Source organism: Protopterus annectens, chromosome 17.part0 (assembly GCF_019279795.1).
Source record: "Protopterus annectens isolate FY-2018-M chromosome 17.part0, PAN1.0, whole genome shotgun sequence".
NCBI classification, from domain to species: domain Eukaryota; kingdom Metazoa; phylum Chordata; order Ceratodontiformes; family Protopteridae; genus Protopterus; species Protopterus annectens.
In genome coordinates this window covers 332,343,018-332,350,397 of record NC_056751.1, presented here as the reverse complement: position 1 = coordinate 332,350,397, position 7,380 = coordinate 332,343,018, and the positions used below count along the sequence as shown (strand labels likewise).

The following is a 7,380-nucleotide window of genomic DNA, read 5'->3' as shown; positions in this document are numbered from 1 at the left end:
GAGAGAGGGACTCGAGAAGGAAGGCGAGATGAAGGACAACTAACATGGAACGTTATGGTAGGTACATAACTTCTTTAAGTTAAGTTGTTCAGTCTCTCAGTCGTTCTTGCAGGATGGGACAGCGTCCCTAGCACCTCAATCCTGGATGGCTCATTGGAACAGACTCTTCAGAACCGTGGAACCAAAGGAAGCCCTGCCCCGGGAAACCACATCTACTTTGCAATGAAAAATAAATGTATGAGGATCTGCCACAGTAGCTGCTGCACAAATTGAATCCAAGGGCAATCTAGATAGAAAAGCTACCAAAGTAGCGACTAACCTGGTTGAATGACCTTTGGGTCTTGCTGGAAGATCTTTTTGTAGCAAATGGTTAAGTATAGGCAATGGTGTCAACCAACCATTTTGACAAGGTTACTTTAGAAAAGTACAGTTAGGGACTGCGGTGCTGGTGCTGCGGTAGTGCTGTTGCCTCACAGTAAAACGCTGTCCCGTTCGATTCGCAATTAGAACGTCTTCTGCCTGGAGACCTGCATGAATGGGTGTACCTTCGTTGAAGGCTGTGAGTCAGGGCTGGCAACTCTGCACGTAAAAATCAACTGCCAATCATTAGCGGACCAGAGTTCCGCTGTGGCGACCCCTAACCGGGAAAAGCCGAAAGACGCAACAACAACTTTAGAAAAGTACAGTTGTGTGCACTTACCATAAATGTAGATATTAAGAGTGCATTCAACTGTTGCAGTCATTACATTTGGGTAATCTGCTGGCAGGATGCCCTCAGTCGGCCTGAATTCCAAAGTCTTGGGTCCTGCATCAGTCGCGGTCTTCTCTTCCATGACGTCAGGGGTATAAAACCTGCAGCCAACATCTTTTTCTTAAGTTTTTCTTGCCCCCAATGTCAGGTGACCCCAAAAAGGTAGCAAATTATAAATATATATACATATATATATAATTATTTATAATTATATATAAAAAATATATAATTATACACACTATATATATATATCTATCTATATATATATATATATATATATCTCTATATCTCTATATCTCTATATCTCTATATCTATATATATATATATATATATCTATCTATATGGATCCCCTTCACTACACCGATACGCCACAAAGCCGACACCCAAAACACCAACACACAAAACCGAACATCATAACACCTACACCCAAAACACCGACACAAAACGTAAACTACACATTACACACAACTATACATGCACTAACCTTAACCCAAACCCTAAGGTCCGACACAACCGCACACTTACCCTAACTCACTTAACCCACGCTTAAACATATAGTCCGTCACTATCGCACACTTACCTGCCCGCTCCCTAACACTAAATCCCTCACTCTATCGCACACTTAGAGTCGCGCTCACACCTTGCCCATGTCGGAGTTTCGTCCGTCGGGATCTCACCTTGTCGATCATCTGAGTAGTCTGTCTTCTCGTCTCCTTCTGTAGAGTGTCGGCCTTCTAGCGTGTCGGTGTACTGAAAGGGACCCAGATAGAGATAGATAGATAGATAGATAGATAGATAGATAGATAGATAGATAGATATATATATATATATATATATATATATATATATATATATAGATATATATATATAGATATATAGATATATATATAGATATATATATATAGATATATATATATATATATATATATATATATATATATATATATATAGAGAGAGAGAGAGATAGATAGATAGATAGATGTATAGATAGATGTATAGATAGATGTATAGATAGATAGATATATAGATATAGATATATATATAGAGAGAGAGAGATATAGATAGATGTATAGATAGATGTGTATATATATATATATATATATATATATATATATATATATATATATAGATGTATAGATAGATGTATAGATAGATGTATAGATAGGTGTATAGATAGGTGTATAGATAGGTGTATAGATAGATGTATAGATAGATGTATAGATAGATGTATAGATAGGTATATATATATATATATATATATATATATATACATACATATACATACACACACACACGCACACACACACGCATCAATATAAAACTTTACATTCATCTGCAAGCAAATGCACCACATAGGTTAGGTTGTAGAAGACAGAGAAGAAAAGATAAATTTCAGAATGGCGAGAGGGTAACCTGGACTGCAACAGTGAATACACTTGCACATCTACATTTATGGTAAGTGTACACAACTGTACTGTGTTCCTAGTGTTTCATTGTTGCAGTCATTGCGTTTGGATAGAATCTCAAAGCTATGGTTGGGAGGCTGGAGCTAAACAGCATTAGGTGTGGCTATAAGGCCCTGCAGCAATGCAGTGGCAAATCCTGCCCTGGACTTTGAGTAAAGAGACAAATGGTAACGCTTTGTAAAGGTGTGAACAGAACTCCAAGTAGCAGCCTCTAGAATGTCTTTGGTTGGTACTCCTCTGAGAAAGGCTGCTGAAGTAGCTGCAGCTCTGGTGGAATGAGACCTAATGCCATTGGTCACAGGTTTACCATGGTGCAAGTAGCAGAAATGGATGCAGTGGCTTATCCACTTTGAAATTGTCTGCTTTGAAACCACCTTCCCTTCTGATCCTGCACCATATGACACAAATAATTGCTCAGTTTTTCTTAGAGCTTTAGTCCTGCTCAAGTAGAATCTTAGCTGTCCGTGTTCGTCCAAAGAATGAAGAATTCCCTCTCCCTTGTTCTGCAGATTTGGACAGAAAGTTGGCAGATGCATTGTTTGGTTAAGGGCTACACTAGAAACCACCTTGGGCATAAAAGTAGGATTTGTCCTCAGACACCCTTGTCTGGGTAAAATATGATAAAAGGCTCTACAGCCATTAGGGCCTGTAGCTCTGAAACTCTTCTTGCTGAATTAATTGCTAGCAGCGAAGTAACCAGAGCCGTTTTCCATAAGAGCTTTAGATCAGCAGTAGCAGCTGGTTCAAATGGAGGCAGGGTGAGCTTTTCCAACACATAATTGAGGTCCCGTGCAGGTAATGGTGATCTTCTAGGAGGCCTTAAATTTTTGGCTCTAAGATACTGCTTTAGTAAAAGATGAGAAAAGATTGGTGGGCTCTGTATTGCAATGAGCCGAAATGGCAGCAGCATGGATTTTAATTGATGAGAAAGACAGGCCTTTGTCAAGCATTTCAGTTAAGTATTGTAATATCTGAGCAATATTTGGTTCTGCTGTATCAGCTCCTTGTGCTCGACTCCAAGCACAGAATCTCTTTCATTTGTCAGCATACGATTTTCTAGTACTAGGCCTTCTGGCTTCCAAAATGACATCCATCACAGCTTTACTGAGAGGTGTTCTTTGTATGACTACATGATTAGCCATGCTGCCAGGTTTAGAGTCTGTAGTTGATTGTGCAGGATCTGATTATTTTGCTGGAACAGAAGTTGGTCTTTGGGGCAAGGTCCAAGCTGGGTATTGAGAGAAGTTCCTTAGGATTGGGTACCAGTATTGGCTTGGACAGTCTGGGAAATTAATATCTTTGACTTTTCTTGTCTTTTTAGGAGGACGTTGGGTAGAAGAGGCAGAGGAGAAAAGGCGTAAACAAATAAGTTTTTCCAACTGAAGGATAGGGTGTCCACTTTCCATGCTTGTCTGTGATAAGTCCTTGTGCAGAATCTTTTCAGATGATAATTTTGAGGAGAGGCAAATAGATCCATGTCTGGGCTCCACCATTTCGCTGTTATCATGCTGAAGACTTCTGGATTTAGTTTCCACTCGTGAGGATCCATAATGTTTCTGCTTAAATCGTCTGCCAGAGTGTTTTGTTTTCCTGGCAGGAATTGAGCTTGAAGATGCATTTGGTAGGTCAAAGCTGTGCCCCACAGTGCCATGGCTAATCTGCAAAGGGGGTATGAGTGTTTGCCCCCTTGCTTGTTTATATACCACATGACTGTGGTGTTGTCCGTCTTTATCAGCAGTTGTCCTGGATGAAGTAAGTCCTTGAAGGCTGTTGGGGCATTTTGAACAGCTAGCATATCTTTCTGGTTGATGTGTAGATGCATTTGATTTGGTGCCCATATGCCCTGAATGCATCTTCCTGCCATGTGGGCCCCCACAGGCATAACCTGATGCCTCTGTTAAGGTTTGGCTGGCAGAGGGTAGAGTGAAGGGCCGTCCCACGTTTTGGTGACCGGCCTTTGCCCACCATAGAAACTCCTGTTGCAGGCAGGGAATGAGAGGAATCGTTTCCAGACTGTGTGAATGTTGACTCCATAAACTTTTTGGGTATCATTGAAGTTTCCTCATATGCAGTCTTGCATATAGAATTAGTAGAATGCAGGATGCCATGAAACCCAGAGCCTGCATAATTTGTCTTGCAGAAGACTGGGTTTTTGTTGCCAGTTTCAAGCAAGTAGTCAGTTGCCTTTGTTTGTCTGGCGTGAGGTAAGCCATCTGGGAAGTTGTATTCAAGCTTTCACCCAGGAATGTTATCGTTTGAGAGGGTACTAGCTGTGATTTTTCATTTGTGCACCCTAGGCATGCTAGAAGCCTTTTCACAAACGCCTGGTGTCGTAGAAGAGCGTGCTTCTCTGCTTGAATGAGACAGTCGTCCATCTATGTATATATTTGAACACTTATTTGTCTGCAAAATGCAATTACTGGTGCCAGGCACTTTGTAAAGACCCTGGGCGCAGTAGATAAGCCAAAGGGCAGTGCAGAGAATTGGTAAAGCATTAAGCCAGCCTTGAATCTGAGGTATCTTACTGGGACAAGCGGGTATGCCTCTCTTAGGTCTAAAGTCACCACCCAAGCATTCTTGCCCAGCATGGGCAGAAGCTTCTGCAAAGTCAGCATTTTGAATTACGGAATGTCCAGGTATGTGCTCAAAATCGATAAAACCAGTATTGGCTGCCAGGCCTGGTCCTTTCTGGGTACCAAGAACAGTCTTGAGTAAAAACTTTGTCCTTTTTCCTGTTCTGGTACTGTCTGAATGTCCCCCATATCCATGAGGAATGTAACCCGTTTCTGGGCCTCTGCCCATTGATTTTTTGGCTGATCTGGCCAACCATATGTCAGTGTGGAAACGGAATCTGTATCCATGTGATACTATGTTTAGTACCCACTTGTCCTGGGTTAACTGCCAATTTTGAGCAAAAAGCGCTAATTTTCCCCCTATGGGTGCTGCCAAAAGGTAAGTGCTTGGTGTAGGCAGAGGGAAATCATTGGGATTGCTTTCTGTAGGTTTGAGCTTTATCGCCTCCAGATTTGGAGGTGGATGCGCCCCATTGCTTACACCTGTACGAGTCTTGAGCCTGGTACCTGGAACCCTTGGGGCGTCTGGATTTGCCCCGTTGAGTTCTGTCTGACACAGGAAAGGACCAATTTTTTGTAGGCCACTGTCTACTGAATCTTGGTGGCTGCACTTGTAAGAAATCTTTAACAGTTTGCATAGACTTAGCATTGTCTTCCATTTCTTTAAAACCTCTTCTGCCTGAATACCAAACGGAGAATCATGCTGTAAAGGTAATCTAACAATTTAGCTTTAACGTGATCAGGCAAATTTTGTTCCTTTAACCAAGCATGCCTCCTAATCACAGATAAAGTAACTGCGGCCCTGCAGGAGGCCTCTAAAGAATCAAAACCACATTGCAAAGTATGCTTTCCTACTTATTCAGCTGCATGCAATAATTCCTGCAATTCTTTATTTTCTGCACATTCTGAAATCTTTTTCTATTTCAGCAATCCCATAACATGCTGTTGGTAATCATATGAAACTGACAGTTTAAGGCCCTGATTGCCAAGGTTGCAGATGTATAAACCTTTTTTCCCCATCTGTCCTGTGCCCTTGAATCTCTGTCAGAGGGGGTAGGATTTTTTGCTGTTGAAGCCTTAACTCCCTTTGGACCCTGTGAAATAGTTTCAGGATCAGCAGCAGGGTTTCTAAATAAAAATGTATGCGAGTCGGGGACTCTAATATCTGTCAGGCTTACTGGGAGCTGGAGATAAGGAGTCAGGGGTCAAGCTTGACTCCGAAAACACATCATCCACAATGACAAACGGGGATGGCTGAAGGCTTGTGCCGAGGGAGAAGGAAAACTGAGCTTCTTTTTTGATTGAGAAATCTTGACTCAGTGAAAATGCTCCCTCAAAGTATGCAAGGTTTCTCCAAATGAATAATCCTCAAAAGGAGATGCAGATGGAATAGACTCCTCAGCATCAGAATCCTCATAGGGAGGTATAGACAATTCCTGATCAGAAGAGGAATCAGAAGAAATAGAAACCTGATCTGAAGATTCATAATGAGTGTCTTGCCTAAGCCTCTTATCTGGAGGGAGATGGGTACCACTGATCAAGGTAACAAGGTCTTCAGCCATTTTGATCATCTGTTTTTTAGGCATAGAGGCTTGGGCACGTGGCTCATGCGTCAGTATTTTAGTTTTAGAAGTTGCTTTTGTATTTGGTTTTGCAGCTGTCTGTTTGATATACTAATGTTGAGGTCTGAATACACCCTCAGAAGCCGGTGCCTGCTCAGCGGCTCCGGACCCATTCGAGGGAGATACATCCGTCGGTCCAATACCTTGAGTACCTTGCAGCATGCCAAACTCCACATAGGTGTCGGTAGAGGCCTGCAACTCGAAGGTAGCAGGTATCAGGGGCTGAGAAAGCCCCTCATTGAGTACCATCAACTGGCTTAGAAGCTTCATCCGTTTTGGATCTCTACTGCCTTTCTCTGTCCTTTTCTTTGTGTTTATGTACTCCAGTAGTCTGATTGCTATCCGACGACATTTCTGGGTAGTTAAATCTGTTTCCCAAATACTCAGATGCAAAAATATACAGACGCTTAATAGTGCGTTGGTTAAATCTAGTACAAAACCGACAGCCAGGCAACGTTGTGATCAGGGCCTAGGCAAGGAATACAGTATAAATGGAAATCCTGAGGTATTTGCTTCCCACAAGTAATACAATTAACTTTCTCTGACAGCTGTAAAAAGCAAGAAAAAAAAAGTTTCCCAACAGGGTACTTGGCTTTAGTGAAGACTTTTGTTCTGAAACTCGCTCGAATTTATCCGTAGTCGGCCGACCGGCACTTGCGAAAATGCTTCTGCTTCAGACACTGCACGGCAAGAAAGTCTAAAGAAAATGGTGTCAGCTGCATGTTTTATACCCCTGACGACCTGACATCATGGAAGAGAAGACCGCAACTGACACAGGATCCAAGACTTTGGAATTCAGGCCGACTGACAGCAACCTCCCAGATTACCCAAATGCAATGACTGCAACAGTGAAACACGAAGAACATCAGGGGGATAGCTAAAGACCTGTGTTGACGAAGGAGTAAGAAGTCCCTAAGCCTCCATTTGGAATCAGAGTAATCCTGCCTTTCCCAGCAGAAATGCTCCC

The 7,380-nt window shown here is 42.1% G+C and overlaps 1 protein-coding gene across 1 annotated transcript in view; it reads right to left on the bottom strand.

Moving 5' to 3' along the window:
* The window catches only part of CPSF7 (cleavage and polyadenylation specific factor 7), a gene marked incomplete in the record, with an annotated part of 1,291,852 nt that overhangs the window by 943,292 nt on the left and 341,180 nt on the right, over positions 1-7,380 (bottom strand).